This window comes from Myotis yumanensis, unplaced genomic scaffold (assembly GCF_028538775.1).
Source record: "Myotis yumanensis isolate MYYU_CA2020_CCGP unplaced genomic scaffold, mMyoYum1.0.hap1 SCAF_2, whole genome shotgun sequence".
Taxonomy (NCBI): Eukaryota; Metazoa; Chordata; class Mammalia; order Chiroptera; family Vespertilionidae; genus Myotis; species Myotis yumanensis.
Genome location: NW_027223753.1, coordinates 46,396,984 through 46,419,851, shown reverse-complemented (window position 1 = coordinate 46,419,851; position 22,868 = coordinate 46,396,984). Strand labels below are relative to the sequence as shown.

Below are 22,868 nucleotides of genomic sequence, written 5' to 3'. Positions count from 1 at the left end.
ATGAATTAGTATAATTTTCCAATGCTCCACTCACTCATTCAATAAATACTGATTTTCTCTTTCCTAAAAATGACTCTGCTGACAGGAAATGTATGGACTTTTAGTAACAGCGATGATAATGATATTGGCTACTATTTCCTCAATGCTGATGATGGGGCAGTCACTATTCTAAGCACGTGACATCTATTTACTTATTTACGTCTCATAAAACATCTTTGTGACACACATTATTATTATTTCCCTTATACAGATGAGGAAACTGGTGCATATTTGTGTGCCTAATGTGATACACACATTGTACTTCACATGCAAACCTTACTTATTAATCTTTATAATCTGCAGCCCCACAGATGTAAAGGTAAGACCCTGGGGAAGTTAAAGAATTTACCCAAAGTCACTCGGCAAGGCTGGAATTTGCACCCAAGCAGTGTGACTCCAGAGGCGGTGTTTCTAACTCTATTGTCTCATAAGAAGTGGCTACCTGCCCATATACAACTACTCCTGCTGGGAGCTGACACTTGGACACAGCGCAGACCCACAATCCCTTATATGCAATTCTAAAATTCAAAAGCACCGAAAATCAAAAATTTTGCAATGACACATTTGTTAGTAAAATATGACATGACCTAAACTTATTTGGTAGTAAATCCCAACTTCAATTGCTGTATATTAATAGTCTTCTTTAAACCGTTTGGTGTGGGTATTCATTCACTTTATTCAGATGTATTAATTCATTAATGTATTCATTCATTAATACAGATGTATTAATGCATCTGATTATAGGGTTCTGCTCCAGATCTTACTGGGGTGTCCTATCATTAAGAGGCATCAGGATGACCCTGGCCAGTGTGACTTGGTTGAGTGTTGTCCTGTGCATTGAAAGGCTGCAGGATTGATTCCCAGCTAGGACACATACCCAGGTTGTGGGTTCGATCCCCAGTTGGGGTGCATGCGGGGGAGGGGGACAGCAACCAATTGATGATTCTCTCTTACATCAAGTTTCTCTGTCTCTCCCTCTTCCTTCCTCTCTCTCTCAAATCAATAAAATCATATTCTTTTTTAAAAAGAAGCATCATGATTTTGAATCCTAAAAGAGATGGTTTTAGGAAAGGGATTATGGACCTGTAGACTTCCATGTCTACAACTCTAAGCTCCCAGTTTTCTGGTACACACCTTATAACATTTTTAGAGTCTCGGTCAATGTCACTGCCACCCACATTCCCAGACCATATTCTGTGTTCTTATAGAATTTGATTTTTAAAACCTGCTCAGGACCAAGAAAACACTTTTTATTAAAAACTAGTGGCCCAGTGCATGAAATTCATGCACATCAAAAGGGAATTAGAGGAAATATTTCAATATTGCTATTTGCCCTTTCTCTATAATAGAAGTGTCAGAGATGAAAGAAAATTAGTAAAATGTATATGAAAATCTCTCTCCTGTCAGAATCTGGGGCACGCCACGGGACCCAGAGTCAAGTCCCTGCCCACCCGTGTGCACCTCGAAATCGCAGGAGACCCAGACCCAGCCGGCCCCACCCCCGTCAAGCCCCCGCTGGGCAGGGTCACAGCCTCAGGTCCCCTGACCTGGCCCCGGGCTGGGGGCGTGGCCTTAGGTCCCCCACCCCGGCCAGGTGCCATGCAGAGTCAGGTCCCTGCTGATCGGTCCTTTCGTCGTTGCAGCGTGATGACCACTTGCATATTAGCCTTTTATTACGATGATTAACATAATTCATGTAGTGTCTCAAGATTTTGGTGAGTGTGGTCAACTTTGTATTTCATTCCTGGCAATGACATTTCGGTGTTAAAAGAACGGTGGATTCCTTGGCAGTAATAAGAAATATATGCGGGGACGTGTCTGTGAGGCTCATTCAGTCCCTGTTTTACTCACTTATTATCGTAAGAAGTATTAATGATGATTGCTAATACTTTTATGTGGCTGTTTTTATGCCTTGTAAGCATTTCTACATATTCTACACCTAGTAAGTATAGATGGGTAAAATAAAAATTTAAAAGCTAGAAAGAAGTTACAGAGATAGCAGGAGTGATTCTGCAGACTGCCTATTTCATATGGCCCTCTAGCCCCTCCTCCAGGAGTGAAAGGTGACCTGATCATAGTTTGGGGCTACCACCAAAGCAAAAAATTTTGTCCTTCTCTCTTCCCCTGTGGGGAGGGGTGTTAGTGAGAAGCCAGCAGAACCCAGACAAGTAACTCATAACTAAACAGGTCAGCCAGGGGTGTCTGGTGCAAGGTTAAAAGTTCAGGCTCATGTGTGTCCACAAGCTCTCAAGGTACAGAGGGAGTTTCCATTACACTGTAGCTCAGTGATTTTCAACCAGTGCGTCACAAGAATTTTTAAAACATGCAATATCTGGCTACTTAGGGGCACTAACCTCTTCTCCCTTAGATTGTCAAATAAAAAAAAAAAAATGACAACAGCCAACACAACAATAGTTATATGGTGTGAAGGAAACAAAATTATACTTATTTTTGTCAGATCTGCAAAAAAATATATATATTTTTGGTGTGTCGCAGAATTTTAATAGTTTCTGTGTGCCATGAGATGAAAAAGGTTGAAAATAGCTGCTCTAGGTCAACGGACAGTACTCTTCTTTCTTAAAACACAGCGCCTGCTAAGCCCAGCTCTCAAAGGCTTAGTTTAGTATTTTCATAGTTTATAATTTCACATAAATGGTTAGATTTGATCCCCACAACAACCCTATGTGGTAGGAAGGGCAGGGATCTGAAACCACTTTTACAGATCTAAAAATCCATGGCTCCAAAGTCAGAGAACGTTTCACAGGTATAAAATTCAAGCGCTGGGGTCGGAACCTGGATCTGGATTTAAAAACAGGCATCGCTTTGAGCAGAGCTGTCAAGTTTATTCACTTTACCTTTTTGTTCAGGATAATCTAGGAATCTTAATGCCTGCGTGTAGAAAACAAAAAAGGATTTGGGTGTTTTTTATCCATTTATTATAAGCAAGATCCAAAGTGCTGGTGTGACCTTATATATATGACCAATATCAGGAATAATTAAGAGGCCCAGACAAAGGTCTTTATTTGTATTACTTTCTATTGCTATGTAAAACTGTGAAAAGAATAGAATACAGGTTTTTGGGGGGGCTTTGTTTTTTATTTGAGACAAAAATTCCAAATGCTATACGTAGCTGACATTTTGGTGACTTTGGGGTAAATAGTTTCTTGGTCACTAGAGAACTTAGAAAATGAAAATGCAAAAGTTTTCCTAAAACATAAAAAATGATGAGCAATCCGAAAAGACCAGCTTCTTCAGTCCTCGGGGATGACTTACGTACAGCAACAGGGATAGGGAACGGGTGGGTGCGTGGGTGGGTAACCTGCATTCTATTTCCAAGTTGTCACATTCCCTTATATCAGCTCCCTGGAGGACAAAAGGAATTCCAGAAATGTGAACTCTTCATTTGAGCACAACCGGCAGGGAGTCTGAACTCTCTCCTCAGTGTACAAATGCCGCCAATGGCAGAAATATTGCCCACCTTTGTCCGTGATTCTCTCGCACTCCTGTCAAATACTAAAAGTAAACATATGTTTTTCTGCATAGTGAAAAAATCATTAAAATGGGTGAGGAGTTTCAAACAGTTATTTTATGCCCTGACTGGTTTGGCTCAGTGGATAGAGTGTTGGCCTACGGACTGAGGGTCCCAGGTTCGATTCCGGTCAAGGGCATATACCTTGGCTGTGGGCACATCCCCAGTAGGGGGTGTGCAGGAGGCAGCTGATCGATGTTTCTCTCTCACCGATGTTTCTAACTCTCTATCCCTCTCCCTTCGCCTCTGTAAAAAAATCATGAAAAAATATATATATTTATAAAAAGTTATTTTACCTAGAAATATTGCATGGAATCCTGTTTATTAGTTACATTTATTTCCACAATAAAAAGAAAAACAGTAACAATGGCAAGATGCCTTATTCTTACGCTCATGAGAACCGAGGACTTGGATCTAAAGACAAGCTGACCTGTCTCTCATTAACACACACACTTTGGAAAACTGCCAGTATCTTCTAAGGTGAGTGATGTGCATATCCCATGACCCAGCAGTTCCCATCCTTGATGTGTACTGAGCAGAAATGTGCTCATTCGTTTATCAAAAGAAAAGCATAAGACTGTTCATAGCAGCACCACTCATAATAACCCCAACCTGGAAAATATTTTTAAAATGCGCATCAGCAATAGAACAGACAAATAATGGGTGGTGTATTCACACAACGGGATATTCAGGGATGGGAATGCACCATGCACCCACATGACGACTCTCACGGACATCATAATATTGAGTGAAAGAAGCCAGACACCAGAAGACAGAGTGTACGGTTCCATTCGTACCCAGTTCCAAAAACAGACAAAACTAGTAGCCTGCTGGAAGTCAGGGTAGTGGCTACCCCCTGTGAGAGTCAACAGCACTGGGCGTGAAGGCCGCTCCAGGAATGCTGAAACCTCCACTTCCTGGTCTGGGGGCTGCTACAGGCTGTGCTCGCTTTTGTGGGAATCCTTCAAGCGGCACACGTATGACTGTACACTCTTCCGTGTGTCTGCCACACTTCAATACGTTTACCTTAGACATACATTCCAGGCCGTCTCTTTAAAATATACCCTGGCCAAATGTTTCTGCATGTTTTAAAAACTATACATTTTTTAAAAGGACAAGAATCCAGTTACTGGGCTATTATACACACTCAGAGAAAAGTCAACACCCCAGTCTGTAATCCAAATGAAATGGGGACTGTACCAACCGGAGAGTCACATAGGAAGTCACAGCCAGGATCTCCTAAGCCCTCCCTGAGGCCACGTATTAATTGCTCCCTCAAACTCTTAAGTACATAACATAATACACGTAGTTCTTTAACTTCCCACCCGATGGTACTGTACAAACCTGAATTTTCAGCAAGAAAAAAAAGGTGTCTTCATGAGAGTTTCATCCAAGCTGGATGCTCTCAATCTATATAACACAGTTTAATCAAACCTCCTTGTTGCATATTCTGTTCCTTTACTCCCTAAGCACTGCCTTCCCCCTCTTCCCTCAAAAGGGACGTTCAATTCCAATAAAGTTAGAAATTAAAGAATCATGTTACAATTGAATACAGTCCCCCTACCTCTACTGCAAGAGAAGAGAAGACATCCTGCTCTGCCTGTATCTGTGTGTGTGTGCTGCGGAGCCTGCTCTCCCCCACCTACCGGTGGCATCATGGTCCCCACGCCCTGCTCCACTGAGCCACCTTCCCGACCCCATGGCCTTCCCTCCCAAATCTCTCTGTTTAATTGAGCCTGTGTAACAGATGGCGAGAGAATTCCACTTTGCTGGAACAGGAACAATTACATGAGTATTTAATAAGATGATCAGTCCAGACAGTTGGCCCCACCTTCCCACTTCCAACAGCTCTGCCAAATTTTAACTAGATATTTAAATGAATGGAATAGCACACCACCACAGTGAAGAAATAAAAACCTTTATAAAGCCTAATGAGATTCTATTGGTCTCCTTCCCTGATCTTTGCTAAGAAAATGCAGGACTGAATTTCTATTCACAAGATTATTCTCTTGATGTTTACAAGGTTTCTGTCCCAAGCCAATTTGGCTGACAGCTCACTAATAGCTTAATTCTGCTCTGGATTTCTTCCTGTGATCTAGGAATTGTGGCCAAAGGGGAAGAAAAGATAGATGACCACTGCTATCTCAAGAAGCTGACCAACTTTAACCGTTAAAAGAGAAAGTGCTGTCATTAAAACAAACTCCAACAATCAGTGCACAGGGAATGAAAGGCAACTTAATTTAAGTGTTTCAGGAAAGAAAACATATGCATGACTTTATTCCGCCCTGAGCATGAATAATCTTTTACTAGGTTTTAAGGGCTCTCTCCTGCCTCGATTAAACATTGTCTGATTTTTACCAGACTATTTCACCTCACACTGTTAAACATATGGAATGTCCAGAAGATGTCATTACCTTAAGGAGGCTCATCATTCTGCATTCTGAGTTTGCAAACTCGGTGCTATAAATCTCCGCCATCTTAAAAAACCTCTAAACTTGCCCATTCTGAACATAGGTGGCTCAAGAAAATAGTTTACTGAGAGTATTAAAAAGGTTACCACTGAAAAGAAAAATCGAAAATAACCTAAATGTCAACAATCGGTTTAATAGGAAACCGATTAAATTACTCTTTATTCAATCAAGAGAATATTGCACAGCTATTATAATAATTATTTTCATTGCTAATATTCTAAAAGCATTTGCATATACAAGTATTGTTCTAATTATGTATGTGTGTGGGGGGAGGGGGAGTGCAGAACACATAAGAATGTTACCATGTATATTATCAAGGGTCCAGGATGGATTCAGATGCTTTATGACACATTATCGCGTTTAATAGTCACAACAACCTTTGATAGTAGTTACTTTGTCCTCATTTTGCAGAGACGGAAACTGAGGTTCTGAGGGGTTTAACTTGTCCAAAGCTGACCGTTAGTAAGTGGCCAAGTCAGATGCAAAATTGGTCTTACTTCCAAGTTTATGTATTATCTTCTATGTGAACACAATGTAACAGAGAAAACTTATGTAACATCTAGAAAGTGGCCAAAATAATAACAGGGCTTGACCATGACTAAGGAATACAAAATATATTTTCTTTCTTCCCCATCCCTCCACCTCAATCTCAAAATAGAGCATGTATTTCCTGCACAATGGAGAGTGACATTTTCTCAAAGCGTTGTCACACTCAAAAAAGGGGGCATACACAGAGTTACAGCTACACTCTACAAAGAACCATCTGCACTGCATCCCCACCTGCAGAACTTTCAGAGGAAAAAATAAACCCAAGGGCTTCTGCATGATCCCTATGAGAAAGGTTAGGTCTTGAAAACCACAGTGACTTGCAAGAAACAAGGCTATTCCAGGTTTATGGCAAAGGGAAATGCTTAGGTGCTGAAAATCACGGCAGAGGAAGAGGCCTAGATTGGGAATCTAAAACAAAACGAATCAGTACACAATAGATGACCTTGTGCAAATGGTACACTGGGTGCCTGTGTCCTGGTCTAACAGACTTCCTTGTTCTGGTGTAAGGTTGCTATATATAAAAATGGTAATAGCTATTGTTTAATATAGTGAGTGCTCTCTGTCCAGCACTAGGTTCTTTACATGTATTAACTCAACCTCATAAATGTGAAGAATTTATATAGAGCACACTAAAAACATTATAAATGTATTTCAGATAGCATTGTGATAGTTACCCAAACAGCCTCGATAGTTATTCTATGATTGTTCTCTTCTAGTTAATCTTTAAAGGCTAATTCTCTTAATGATAGTTATTCTATGATGGAGGAATGGGGAGAACAAACATATCTGTATAGACACTTATCAACTTCAGTCCCACTTCATTCTTAACCTCCCACCAATGGTAATCGCTCCCTTCTCTGGACTTCTGTAGCAAAGGCAGTCTCTGCTACAATTTAAATAATATGTTCACTGTAAAAAAAAACAACACACAACAGCTGGAAAATATGTAAAGTAAGAAGAGAAAAAAAAAGCTATTTCTGACTACTCAGTAAAAACCAACTACTGTTTACACATTTTACTTTATTTCCTTCCACTCTTTTGGATTTCTAGGTCCTACCTTTTGACTATGCCAGGATCCTTACCACAGTGACTTGTACACAGTGAGCATAAATAAGCATTTGTGTACCCATTAATCTAGGCATTAGATCATTCAGATCATTATTATGGTTGGTTACTCAACCAGCTCGCAAAAAGATGGAGGAAGGTATCCTTTCTCTTTAAGATAAAAAATGTTCCCCCTTCACCCTGTTTTCCTTCCCTGTCCTCTATGGGCTCTAAACATACACACACAGCTTTGCAGATACTTCAAACTCACAAAAGAACCAAATTATTAATTCCTTGGTCTGATGGCATTTAACTGAACACCCTTCAAACCAACATGAACTCTGAATAGTAAGAAAGCACGTGGGAGAGCCACAAGTCCTCGACAAGTGTCACCTTGACAAAGGGCTGCCTGTTTGGGTCCACTCTACCCCTCAAAAGAAATTACAAAAAGGAGTAGCTTGCAGTCTTGAGTTAGCAGGGAAAATCTAAAGCAATCATCTCAGCGAGCAACCTTTCTAGTCTTGATCACTAGATTTCCTGTTGTAGCATTCAAACCCAGGAGAGGGTGGGTGACTATGAAGCCAGAGAACAAAGACAGGCAAAACAAGACAGAAACCCTTCTCTAAATGCAATACAGCTTCAGGGGGGTTATTGGACTTTTTTTCTTCTTCCTCGTCGTTGTTGTTTTGGCTTTCAAAGGGGGGTAAGAGGGGAAAAGGCGAGTAAATCAGTTCCACATGTTGGAAAGATCCAGCCTTTAGCCAATGTAACTTGACTATAAGTAATATTCATGACAATGCACATGGCAACCTCTCAGAAATGGAAAGCTGAGTTGCCCAAATGCTTTGCAGATGGTGCCAAATTTCCACTCCCCGAACTCCTCATTCTCCCACTCCCCACCCCCAAGATCTCCATTAAGGCTTCTTTTTGTTTGTTTGTTTCACCTTGAAAGAAAAAAATAAAAGAGAGAGTTATTTAAAGGCTGTGTGTTTATTTTCGGGGTGGGGTAGACTTTAAGTGTATAAGCCTTCAATATTTAGTGTTCTGTGGGCGCCCAAACCCACACAAATGCTCAGGACTTTGGGAATCCACCCACTAAAGACAAAGGGACTGGAAACCCTGAAATGCTTATCCTTCCAGACCTAAGCAACAATGTTTAATTAATAACTCAGTCAACCAATCATGTCCTTTCTGAAGGAGTCAGAAACCAAGTAAAAGATGGCCCCATATTTTTAAGAAGCCAAAATTAAAAATTACAAAGTAAGAAGGAATATGAACAACGCAATACGGAACACGGTGTGAACGCTGGGGTTGGCAGAGGCTCCGGTGCGGGCGGAGTTGGGAGTGGGCAGGAAGAGGGAGTGACAACTCCGAAGAGATGGGATTTGGGCTCGACTTTGAGGTCAGATTTAAACAGGACAAGAGAAAAAGAGCTTGGGTGAGAGCATTTTGGAGCCTTCCCGGAGAGGGTCTGTGCTTAGCACGTTCAACCGAGCCCTGTTCTAGATGACAGGGATACAAGAATGAGCGTAACTAACAAAACCCGTCTATGTGGACCTATATTCTAAGTTCCTTGGCCTCAAGAAAATCCTTATAAAGGACTTACTAAGCATTGGGCTGTATACTAGGAGGGGTGTTCAAAGCTGAGGACATTGCTTCTTCTAGGAAAAGCTCACATTCCAGAGAAAGACCCCAAAATCAATCATTACAATGCAAAGTCAGTCTCAAGAGGAACTTTTGGAAATAAAACGAAACAAAATGGAATAAAAATAATGAGGCTACACTGTGGAGGTATTTCAAGTCAGGAAGAAGAGTTGTATTTTATTCATAAGGTAGGCACTTAGCAAATATTTTTAACTAGGGGCTCAGTGCACAAATTCGTGCACCTTGAAAAGAACTGTGGGCCAAGAGGCTGTGGTAAGCACACGGACCGGTCTCGGCCCATCCTCTGCACCCCTGCCCGGCCCCTCCCACTGAGGCTCCTGGTCCCCTGTCCGTCTGCAGCCCCGCCCCTGCTGCCACTGCTCCCACTCGCACCTGCTGATGGTGCGGAGTGATTGGGGCTGGTGCCAGCAGTGGTTACAAGTGGCAGCTGCTGCCCCGATCATCCCTCAGGAGCAGGGGAAGGTGGAGAAGCCCTCGGGGGCAATCAGAGCCAGCAGCCGCCGCTTGCACCCGCTGATTGTGCCAATTGATCGGGGCTGGCGCTGGGCACCTGCAGCAGGTGTGAGCGGCAGCTCCGGCGTTGGCTGTGAGTGCGAGTGGGGCCGGTGCTGGCAGCGGGTGCAAGCAGGGCCGGCACTGCCAGCAGGTATGAGCACAGCACGCAGGAGCAAAGAATTTTCAGTAACCACTAGAGGCTTGCCCTGATGACAGTAACGGGTGGCCCCGCCTTGGTCTGGCGTCCCCATTCACCTGCTCCACCATCCCACCATGGCCAAGCCTGCCATATTCTGCACACAACCCCTGGTGGTCAGTGCACGTCACAGCGACTGGTTGTTCGATTGTTCCACCATCCGGTCTATTTGTAAATTAGCCTTTTATTATATAGGATGAGTACATGAATAAATGTATATTCCCCCCAAAATAAATTTTTAGCTGAGGTGTTTTATGAAGGTTTATATTCCACATGCTCAGACCCATGCACCCACTGTCCTAAAACTGTTCCTCCACTTAGAAACAGTTACCATCCCAAAGGTGGGTGACAACTTTAAGAACCAAATGAACTGCATCAGCTTCCAGTTTGACACTCCAAGGACCTTGAATTATCTCCTCTGTAAAATTATAAAATCCCCTGAGGGGCCATTCATTCACTTTTGCTAAATCCCAATAGCAGCTAGACCAACTCTAGGGGTTAAGACTGAGAAATAATTGTTAAAAAAATAATTTAGGAATAGTTTAATGAAAAACAACTGCTGTGGGTTAAAGCACAGTTGCGATGTTGCATTCTGAGGTGAAGGCTAATTTTTGACATTTTAAAATATGCTACTGTGAAGTTGTTTGGATGTTTTTCAAATGAAACGTTCATTGCTCCCATATCCAAATAGAGAGAATTTTTATAAATGCAATTTCTAGTATGTCTTTAAATTTAAAGAGATACCTTTTTTTAAGTAAAAGATACTATAAATCAAAACTTATCACAAAATTAACAGTGTCGAATTGCAACTCTACAAACTAGCTCTCTGCCTGGGTGAAGTCATTTAGCCGCCCTAGGCCTAGTTTCCTTCACCTATAAAATGGAAAACTGGGTTAGATTATACAGAAACTCAGTGACCCTAAAATTTCCACTCTATTATTGTGCTAGAATTTCATGGAAATGTCAATTGTTGGACTTGTGAGACGCCACTAATGCTGGGTCTTCCTGCCATATGGCTGGATATTTCAAAAACTTTAGACTTGCTGATATAATCTGAATTAAACTGTGTTTTAAAAAATGTTATAAACATATCTGTCAAACTTGTTGCAGGAGGAGTGAGTGATCAAGTGTTGAAGGGATACATTTTTTAAGATGAAAATTTAAATAAAGAAAGCCAATTTGGAGAATGGTGAGTTTAAACGTGGACATTTAAGACATAAATCAAAGCAGTTAGCCTTTTATGGAATAAATGTGATACTAATATGGATGCATACATGTCTCCCACGTCCTCCTGGCCATTGTTTTTCAGGCCCTCACAGGCAGGATGCTTGTCACGTGCAGCAAATGCCATGGTAACAAGAGGCTCCAGTAAGACATGCCATGAGTCTCAACAGTAATCACTAATTCACATCTTGGTGAACGATGGGTCTCTGGGCTCAAATGCACAATACAGCTTTAATAAATAAATAAGTGCTGGTTAAAATTTGTCTTCAAGTTTTTAGGGCTAAACAAACAAACAAACAAACAACACCATATAGGCATGTGGAAGGCGAGTTTTAAAAACTCCTGTTGTTACCTTGGAAAGATGAGATTTGCCCATTTCCTAACTTGTAAAACAGAGGTGTTGATAACAGGCACCTCCTGGGCATTTTGTGAAGCCCAGTCCATGTACAGCACCGATTCCTTATGCACAGTAAGAGCTCAAGATGTAGTCACTTTTAAAGCTCCTTCAAAAGGAACAACTATTCCCAGGAATAAAAAGTCATTTGAGATTATCCGTGTCCCCATCCGAATGCCAGGAACTTTTCCAAGTCAGCATTTCCGAAGCTTTCCAAAGTGACAAGTCCTATTAAAAAGTCTGTATTTCCAGGAAATGGCTTTCACATTAGTTCCCAGCGCCTTCACAAGCTTGGCTCCCAGTCTCAACAAACTGACTTCTTCAAGTTTCTTTAGAAACCCACATGCAAGGTGGGTCCTTGAGAAAGTGACTTTTCCCCTTGATTACTGATAGGACCTGGTGGGGAACACCTGGCAGAGCCCACCCCAAATCTCCAGTTTACTTGAGCTCAAGGCTTTATAAACATGCCAAGGCCAAAGAAGTAAAGTGAGGTTGGAAAATAGGTTGCAGAGGTGCTAGCTGGTGCCTCCCAATCTAGTACTGCTCCACACACAGTCCCTACCCCCGGCAGAGCACTGCAGCAACCGGAGAGGTAAGCAGTCCTAAAAACTCAAACCTGCACATCCTGAGCAATAGGTCCTGCAGGAGAGGGGGAAATACAAGAACCAGCTCTACCTCCAGCTTCTTCCCAGACCTACCCAAACAGAGGCAGAAAGGTTACACCCCCGTTAGTGCTGTCATTAAATATTTACTTTCAACATTGTATTGCAAGTATTTGTTTATAAACATGAGTAGTGACCTCACAGAGGTCAGGACACATCCTGCTCACCTGGAGAGGAGGGTGGGCACGACGTTCTGGGCTTTGGATCACCCAGACCTCTGCTATCTCACTGCATGGAAAATTATTTAAACCTCCTGAGCCTATGTTTTCTCGTGGGAATTTAAGCAAAATACCTCCCACTCCACAGAGACAAAACAAAGTGCTCATTGAATGGGATGACAGGCTAGGACGGTGCCTGGCATATTGTTTTTGCCCAATTAAGCACAGCTCGCATTAAGATCCTTAACCATTTGCCCTAGCCAGTTTGGCTCATCGGATAGAGTCGGTCCTTGAATTGAAGGGTCCCGGGTTTGATTCTGGTCAAGGGCACGTACCTTGGTTCAGGCTCAACCGCCGGCCCTAGGAGGTAACCAATCGATGTGTCTCTCTCACAGAGATGTTTCTCTGTCTCTCCTCCTCCCTTCCACTCTCTCTAAACATCAATGGAAAATAAAAAATTCTTATCACTTTCTCTGAATATATAACATTCAGTATAATACCATCACGTGCCCAACAAATGCTTAATGAATATATAAAAGATTTGGTACAACTTCCTCATTTGACAGAAGAAGAACCAAGTCTCAAAGAAGGAATGTGATAGGTCACCAACCGGGGACAGAATCAAACACCGGATCCTCCCAGCTTTCTGTCTCCCACTATTATACTTTTTTAGCATGCTGATTGTTCATGTAATTTCAAAAATCTGGCTGCACTGGATCCTGAACTAAAAACTAAGCCCCATTTATTTAGCCTACAATTCCAGTTGGAACAGGAAGGGAAAGTATATTATCTAAAACTACTGAACAAGGATAAAACCAAAACATCAAATTCTTCTCCCCAGCGAGTAAATATTTAATTTGGCTTGAGTTCCTGGAAGGAAGCATGGTATAGTGGAAAGAGCATGGCTTTTGGAAGGAAGGAAGTTGGACTATGGCCCCCAGCTCCACTACTGACTGTGGGGTGGGAGGCATGTTGTTCGAATGTCCGGAGCCTCCACGTTCCCATCTCTAAGAATGGGTGTGATAATGACTACGAGTGGATATAAGGTTTCTTTCTGGGATGGTGAAAATGTTCTAAAATTAGGGTATGGTGATGGTTGCACAACTCGGGAAATAGACTAAAAACCATTGAATTATACACGTTCAATGGGTGACTTTATGGAATGCAAACTTTATCTCAATAACATCTACCTTATGATCACAGCAGTGAGGACTTAGTTACTATCTATGTGAGGATTATGACAGAAAGCACATAGGAGGGACTCAATTAGGTTATATAAAACGGATTTCTGTTGCTAAAGTAGTGATTATCAAACTACAGAGGAACAAAACAAATCCTGGTTTGCTTGTTACGGAATTCAGATTCCTGGGGCCCCACCTCCATAGATAATGAGTCCATCAGCCTTGGGGAGGCCAGTGGGTATAAGAATTACCGAGGTTGTTCTGATGAAAGTCCTGCACCAGGGATTCTTTCACATCATAACACTTCCGTGAGTCTCCTTGATATACCAGTGACAGTTCCCTACACTGAACTTCTGTACTAGTATAAATCCCAATTTCCATTAAGTATCATTTAAAGCATGGTCTGGCTAAAAGAAATGTCTTTAAAAGAAATTAAGAAATAGAGGAAAGGGGAGGGAAAGAGAAATACCCACTACTGCTGGCTAATTAGAGGCGGGGGGGGCGGCGGGGGGGGGGGGGGGGGGGGCGGGGGGGGAATTTTCCAAATCTCCGGGCACTAACAGCTCTCCACCCGCAGCACCATGTTTAGAATTAGAGATGAAATAGCTGTGGGTGGGGCTTCCCGAGAGGACAAGAGGAAGGCAGGCAGGAATGAGCACTTGGATCTGCCGAGCCTCTGCCTTCTCACCACATACCTCCCATAGGTGTGCCTTAGTCTCCTGGTTTACAACCGGGGAAGCTAAGGCTCACCATGATGGAGCAACTTCCTTCAAAGTCCCACATCCATCCCTGGCAGGGTGGGGTTGCTCTCCCCACTGCTCTAGGCTTCCCTGGGGGTCATGGCTTGAATCTGGGCTCAGATTCTCTTGGGCATTCCAGTGGCTAGAGGGGCTGGTGAGCTTCCTTTGTCTGAGCTGTAGCCTTCTCCAGCTGCATGTTCCAGGAATGTTCACCTGTCCCTCCTGGCCCAGCTCAGTTGTGTAACTGTGCACAGATGACGGGTCAGTGCTGACCTGGCTCTGGGGGACCCGGCGCTAAGACAGTCCTCGCCTTGAAGAACTGACAGTGGAGAGGAGAAGAGGGAGGTGGAAGCAGATGCTGCAGAAGTTGTAGGCAGTGGCCAGAGTGAGGCAGGGACCCAAACACAACAGTTACCTGGAGCCTGAGTCTCAACATCCAAAGGGAATAAAAACGAAGGCCTGATGGGGACAGCAGGAGGGTGGGCTGGTGGGTTGGTTGGTGGTTGTTTTTTTGACCTGAAATTCATATTCATCAAGAGCCTTAAACTTAGACTTTTGATTTCCTCAATCAATGAGACTTTATCCACAGAGATAAAATGACAGTGGAAAGAAAAAACTGCCTATCATGAAATTTGAATTTGTACCCCACTAATAGAACAAACCATGCATATGTAGTATTCTCTAAATTAATTCTTTAAAAATAAATACTGAAATTGACTCCAATTATACTGCAGTTTTGTGCTGAGTTAATTTTTAAGTGGAGATATATACAGTAAAATAGTGTTGAAAGCTGTTTGGCGTTTCTTCATTGTTGACACATGGCTTCAAAACTAGCTGGAGTGGGCTGGACTGCTCTCCCTCTCTGAAAGCCCAGCTGCTGTAAATATTCATGGTGGAACTCTGGCTATTTGCATTATTCCTCACCTAAGGCAACACACTCTGCAAAGCCTCCCTTTGGAGCTCTGTTCAGAACCCCACCTCTCAGACTCAAGTAACTGCCCTCACTCTGCTGCACTGGTTCTCAGTCAAAACCTGCCCCTCTCTCTACAAAAGATACCAATAAACAAAAACAATCCTCTTCCTGTTATCCGTTACTACTGCTACTATTGCTGCTACTACTATTCCTTTACTCCTCATTACATAACCTTTCAAGGTCAGAATAATAAGCCTCATTTTATAGAAGAGAAATCAGAGTTTGTGAGTGCAGGGCTGCGATTTGAACTCCGAGGATGACTCTGAGACCAGGGACGCATGTCACTTCCAGGCCAAAACCCTCCAGTAGCTTCCCAACCAATTCAGAGCAAAAGCTCAAGTCCTTATCCTGGTTTCAAAGCTTTAATCACATGTGCACCCTTTGACCTCCCTCCTGCCCTCAATCTGCTCCAGACACACTGACCTGTGAGCACTTTCCAGCCACAGGGCCTTTGCACTCCCTGCTCCCTCTTTCTGAAATACATAGGCTCTGGATAGACTTACTCCCTCACTGCCTCCAGGGTTTGGCTCAAATGCCACTTGATACAAATAGTAACCCCAGCAGCTCTCGTCACATCTGACATGTCCTATAATTCACTCTTTGCTGTCTGTCTCCCCATATTGGTATGAATGCTACATGAGCCCAGGGACTTTGTTTTGTTCCCACAGTGTCCCAGTGCCAAGAACCACTCCATTAATGAATTCATGAGAGAGGCACAAGCTGTATATCTAGCAAGAGGAAAACATAGCCCACTGGGAATTTATACCACAGGGAATCATTCAAAGAAGTGGTTTCCCCCGCCCAGAATGCACTTTGCCTCTAGTTTACCTGGTAAGTTCATCATAGAGATTCTCTTAATTTTCACCTCCTTGGAAAGTCCCTCCTGATCTCTATGCGATGAGAGCATCCCATCCCACTGTTCTAACACTTAACAATATGTATTGCAGTGATTTGTTTACATATCTATACCACCTCTCCTTCCCGGCACACCCTGTGGATCTCTGGAAGACAGGACAGGTTCTTATTCATCTTTGAATTCCCCAGCCCTTCTAGTAGGCACGTTATTTGTGAATACACGGTGTAATTCTAATATGTCTCACAGAAGCAACATTTGGGTAACAGTCTTCCAGTCTGGCATTAACCTAAACCATGACATGGAAGATCTTCTGGCCAGAGAGAGCAGTATCACCAACCAAACCAGTCAGTGTATGAACCCGCTCAGCCTGCTTGAGCAATAGAGAGACATCATTAATAAGCAAATTAACAAGCTGAGAATCACTCTAAACACATTTCTGTTTGTAGATACTTGACTTCTGCCAGACTTTATGTTCTTGTTGACCTTGTTTACCTCCCCAAGACAAATCCTTCAAGGCGGTCTTTATTTCTGTCTCTCTTGTGCACATGTGTGCATGCAGATGCATGTATGTGCATGTTCACACCCTGCATATACATCCACATGGACCCCAAGTCACTAACAAAAGCAGAAGCAAAGGGACAGTAGAAGCACAGGCATTTGCTGGAGTCCTGGGATTCAGTTCCTGACAAACCAGATGTTTGCCTGGATTCCTGCCTTCTCAGTGTCTTCAACCCTAATTGATAATCGGAAGAATCCATAAGTGCTGTAACAATGGAGGCAGGTCAACATTTTGCCTGATGTCAGTAGAACAGTATTAGGCTGCAGTGAACTGGATTCCCTGTAGCTGTCTGACTTTCAGATTACATAAGGGTGCTTTTCATTGTGTCCACAATGGATTAATCCCAGGTTTAAGCAACTAAGGCAGCAGAGAAATACTCCATGCAATGAACAGACTTGCTCAGATTATAGAACCAGCTGCATGTGATATACAATTAATTGCTAATAAGATTTCCTTAGGCTTTATTTCAAAACAAATTTCTGATAGAGAATGAGGCTTAGGGAAGACCTATTTTATTTTTACTTCATTCTTCCCTACAAAAGAGGTGGAATAGCGACACACATGTGAGCTCATTCTTTCCAATTAACTGCTCAAGGGCAGGAGTCAACCCATTAATAATGCAGAAAAAGCCCTGCACCACTCTTTACCTTGGGCAGGTAAGTAAGGCCAAATGTATATCTCACTGGATATCTTCATGATTTTTAAACTTGTTCTTTCTGTAATTAACTTTTTTTTCTTTACAGATGGGTACACAGGGAATTCTAAGATCTTGTCAATGGCTTTGATTTTCTTCTCAAATGTCATTTCATAAACATAAGTTTTCACTTATTTAAAAGTCACTATTCTTGTCCTTGCTGGGTAACTCAGTTGGTTAGAGCATAGTCCCCATTGCCAAGGTTGCGAGTTCAAACCCTAGTCAGGGAATATGCAAGAATCAACCAGTGAATGCATAAGTAATTGGAACAACTAATTGATGTTTCTTTTCTCTCTCTCTCATCAGTAAATAAACTTAAAATAAAAAAATAAAAGTTGTTATTCTTAAACCTCTAGGAAGGAATGTTGAGACTCACTCTGGAGGCTAGACTGGGAAAAGTCAAATGGCCCCAGGTAATGCGAAATTGCTCACTGTGCAGGGCAGCATCACTGAAGTACCCACTGTTCTTCCATTTAAACCTCAAAGCAAAATGTTAGACATAATATTAAATTTGAAAGGACGAGTTCTGTACTATTAGACATTAACCACAAAGAACACCTGACTCTTTTCTTATCAGGCACTGTGCTACTTCAGGAGACACCAAATGATTCTAATTATAGAGTCCTATCAATGTTAGTCTCAAAGACATCTATCATTTTCCTTCTTGTTTTTACTCTAGCTGGTCAATCCTTATCAGTCATAAACAACGACCAGGATAAAACTATGGAGGACCTAGAAGCAAAATGGCGAAGACCTGGAAGTAATAAGGAAATAAGCCTTTGAAGAAATGTTACAGAACAAGGGAATGAATTGATCTGAACTGGACAGGTGGTAGAATAATTTGTCAGCCATAGATGGAAGAACCATTATTATTATTAGCAAACTGAAATATAACATAGTGTTTGTTGGGCATGGACACTAGGGTCAAAGGCTGTTGTGGATTCAAATCCCTGCTCTGTCAATTACTGAGTAGCCCAGGGCACATTACCTAACCCCTAATAGTCTCCGGCTCTGCATCCAATTTTCTACTTCGTAGGATTATTATTAGTATTAAGATAAATGTATTTATAACACAATGTAAATATAGTAACAGAGTAGACAACACATGGTAAGTAATCAGTAAATGGTAAGTTTTGTTGCTGCCATTGTAATAAATGAGAGACAGACAGACATGGAGGACTAGAATAAGGTGATGGCTCAGGAATCAAAATAAGGAAAATGAACACGGGGCATTTTTGAGCTCTCGGTTGCTGATTGGTTGTGAGGTATTGAGAGATGCATCAAAAAATGCCAAAGCAGTTTGAAAGCTGGGTAATTACGGGACCAGCAATGATAGGTTCCATTTTTAGAGTGTTAGTTTTACCTAGTCAAATGGAAAGAAACAGGAGTGAGAGAGAAACAACATTCTTCACAATCACTGCCGAGGCAGAAAAAATTCAACACAGTTTCTTGAAAGTTACCCTATCCTTTCAAATAGATAGGATACAGACATGAAGCTGTTTCTTTTAGAAAAGAGTGTTCTCAAAAAAAAAAAAAAAAAAATTATTTTCATGGAATTAAAAACATTTTTTGGAAACATACAATGTATACTCTTACAAAAGTAAGCACCAAGACTATAGACTCATACATTCAAATCCTATTTTCCCAATTCATAACTGACTCTTGGGATAACATGAAACTAGAAAAGACTATAACCCAATGAAAGGTAGGAAAATATGGTAAGAAAATATAGGCATGACTTTTTTTAATGTCAGATGTCAGCATTATAAAATAGTCTCCTATTTAATTCCCATGGCGTTTAATTAGGGGAATATCGCCAATTATTAAAATACTAGGGGCACGGTGCATGAATTTGTGCACAGGTAGGGTCCCTCAGCTTGGCCAGCAATTGAGGCCTATTGGGGGGCTGGCCGGCAGGGGGTGGGGCCGTGGGAGGTTGGCTGTGGGAGTGCACTGACCACCAGGGGGCAGCTCCTGCATTGAGCATCTGCCCCCTGGTGGTCATTGTGTGTCATAGCAACTGGTCAAATGGTCGTTCGGTCTTTCTGGTCGTTTGGTCTTAATGGTCGCTTAGGCTTTTATATATAGAGAGATTTTTAAATAGAAAAAATCATATGTGATTACAAAAATCAATGTCAATAAAGTTACTCCTAAAATAACAACAGTAATAATGTGTGTGTGTGGGGGGGGGAGGTTACGTTAACAATGACAATGCTTTTCAGAGATCCCACAAAAATGTTTATAGTACTCTATAATCTCACGAGTCTACAAAAGTAAATAAAGCACTAGTTTTAATGAAGCAATAAACCTAGGAAATATTTTTTCTGATAAAGGCATTTTCTCTGGTCATAGGACTTTACTCTTAACTTTAAACGAAAAAACAAAAAGGAGGCAGTTTTGTCTCCAGAGACAGAACTAATAATTTATTCCAAGTAAATCTCTGCTGTGATATCATTTAGAAGGATCCTATTTATATTAACTCCATTATTTAGGGTGTCCCCTTGCTGATCAAATATATAATGTCATCTTCATTAAAAATAATTAAGATTCTCTAGGCAGACACTCACAATTAAAATGGGGGGGGTCTCAATTTTTTATACCACTGCAAGGTTTTCTAAAACTCATTCATATTTAATTTTTAAGAATGCTTTGCAGCCCATTAAATATTTAACAGTCAGAGGGATTTCAAACCAGAAAGCTAAATGTCAACCGATTCCTCCAAAATACTTTTTATTTCATTTGCAGCAAATTAGCTGGACCTCCCCTTCAGAAACAGGAAAGAAAAAAAAAGCCTTCAAACTTATCTCACATTAGGACACTGAGATAATAATATCTATCTACATAAGTAGACCATGTAAGAGATTTGATTTTAAATACCAGGCTTATTAAGTATTGTAGAATTCTAAAGCAGGGCGGCTCACATTATAAATGGAGATAATCTTTCAGAAACTCATCCCCCTCTCCTTTCCAGAATTCATTCTGTGTTGTGCAACATCCACTGACATAAAGAATGGATGTGACAAATCAGCACTAGCAAGAGCAGAGACAGCGAGATTCCACAGCACTGCGCCAATTAGCAATACAGAATGACATCGGAGAAACACGGCTCACCACCGGGCCCTAATTAAGAAGGGGTCTTAGAAACCCATTTTGACTTTTTGCAGGGAGGTAGTATTGCAAAGTCACAGACCAAGTGGTCATCAATACTTGCTAACCCTCATTACAAAAAATAACACCAAATAGTCTTTTTACAGGTTTGTATACTCATACCAATATTATAAATGACATAAAATCTGCTTTACTTAAAACAGAGAGAAGGAAATTGGTCTTAAACCATGATGATAAGGAGAACAGGTATTAAAAGGTATTTTTAAAAAGGAAGAATAGAACATCTCTAAGACAGAGAGAATCCATGAGACTAGACCACATCAGGTCAAAATTCAATTCCTCCCAACCTTAGGCTCTGGACGAAGGCCATGACACAAAACTGTTTCATCATCGCACTGTGTGAAAGTGTGTTCATGCTATTACTCCACAAACACATGATGACGAAACTTCCTGAAGAAATCAAGAGGAATCCAGTGGCTTCACAATGTTGCATTAAGAAGTACGTAGCACACTCTAGAAATGCCTACAAGGGGTGCCGTCTAGCTGTCACACAGGCTGCCCTCAAGGATGCCAACTTTCGGGTGTCCTTGATCTGCAACAATTTCTGTAGAGATGAAAAGGGAGACAGGGAAACAGTCTTCCATTCACACCCGGCTCCCCTTTCCTGCACTCACCATCTTATGCCATTTAATAAAAATCAAGTTATTTTTCTGACCAGTTTTGAAGATGTCCTTGAAAAACACAGCCACCTCTAACTCATGCTGTTCTTCTGGTCTACCCAACAAGAAAAAGCAGGGAGGATCTAATAACTCCAAGTTGCTCGAGACACCATAGGCTTCCTAAGTACCTAGAAAAGTTCCACCAATTAATTCACTCATGACCCTCTAGCTACATGACTTGTATGGCTGTCCTTTTCCTTGGAGGGAACAAATCATGGTAATAAATTGGGGCCTATATTCGACAACCCAGCAACGTAAATCCAAACCAGAGGTTTTGGGGGAAGGTAGGGGGGATGAAGAAATGGTCGCCTCGATCTGGGGCTCTGAAGTCGCCGGGCTCCACACACACCCTAAGGAAAAGAACAAGTTTCTGACTTACATGGAAAAATGAATAAATAAATGTGGAGAGCTTTTTGCATTAGGAGGAATGGGAAATTGCTTCACTTCACCAATTTTGAAACTTTAACTTAATTCCTTTCCCGAATGCCCTCCTCCTCCCACCCCAGTCTCTTTTAACTTCAGAGCCTAAAAGAAACCCTGTTACATACAGGGCAGTCAGCCCTCTGGGAAGTTTTCAAATTCCAAAACAAGTCATAGCAGGCTAGAACTTTTCTTCCGGGAATAACATTGTTATTGTTATTAACTACATTTGTTTGCCTCCTTCTCAAACCGCTTAAAAAAAAAAAAAAGTCACTCGAGGTTCTCATGGTCCCTATAGACATGGGGCATGAATCATTTCCCACAGTTTTTCACCACTGACAGATGAATGAAAAAGAAATGGGCAGCTGGGAGGAGAAACCACCCATAACTTGGAATCCCATACATACCATAAATATGGCTCAGGAACCCATACCGCGTAAAGAGTCTTAAATAAAGAGACATGACAGCCTGGCTGGTGTCGCTCAGTGGCTGAGCGTCCACCTATGAACCAGGAGCTCACAGTTTTATTCCCAGTCGTGGCACATGCCTAGGTTGCAGGCTTCATCCCCAGTGGGGGTGTGCAGGAGGCAGACAATGATTCTCTCTCACCATTGATGTTTCTCTCTCTCCCTCTCCCTTCCTCTCTGAAATCAATGAAAACGTATTTAAAAAAATAAAAAGACACGACAGTTCCTAAGGGCAGACACCATTGCAACTAGGCCCACTTTACCAATCAATACACGCGAGTCCGAGGGGTCACTGCTTGCCCCAAATGAGTTGAGCTCAAACTCAAACTCCCATCTTCTGACCCTAAGCTCCAGGGAGTTGCATAGTTCGTGATTCTAATAAAGCAGTGCTTACACAGGTTTTAATTTGGCTTAATGATGATTCACTGCTTCCCAGTTCCTAGATCATCTGTCCATTTGAAAGCAACACTAATTTTTAAAAGCGAGCTCACACCCAGAACAAAAATAAAAACATCAGTGCTTACATCCCTCGGATTTTCATATCACTACATGAAAATCGAGCAGGCAAGTGTCCTCATCCTCACCTACAGTTTTCTGGGAGAGCAATAAGGTTCGCAATGGTCAGAGGTCGACTTAGTGGGGTTCTCCTGCCTCCACTCCCCTTCTGCACACAGGTCTCTGCGGGGAATCGCACAGGCGGGCTGAGGAATGCAGTGCTGCCATTA

At 41.9% G+C, this 22,868-nt stretch overlaps 1 protein-coding gene across 2 annotated transcripts in view; it reads right to left on the bottom strand.

Moving 5' to 3' along the window:
* The window catches only part of CACHD1 (cache domain containing 1), a 212,717-nt gene that overhangs the window by 131,274 nt on the left and 58,575 nt on the right, over positions 1-22,868 (bottom strand). The window lies entirely within an intron of this gene.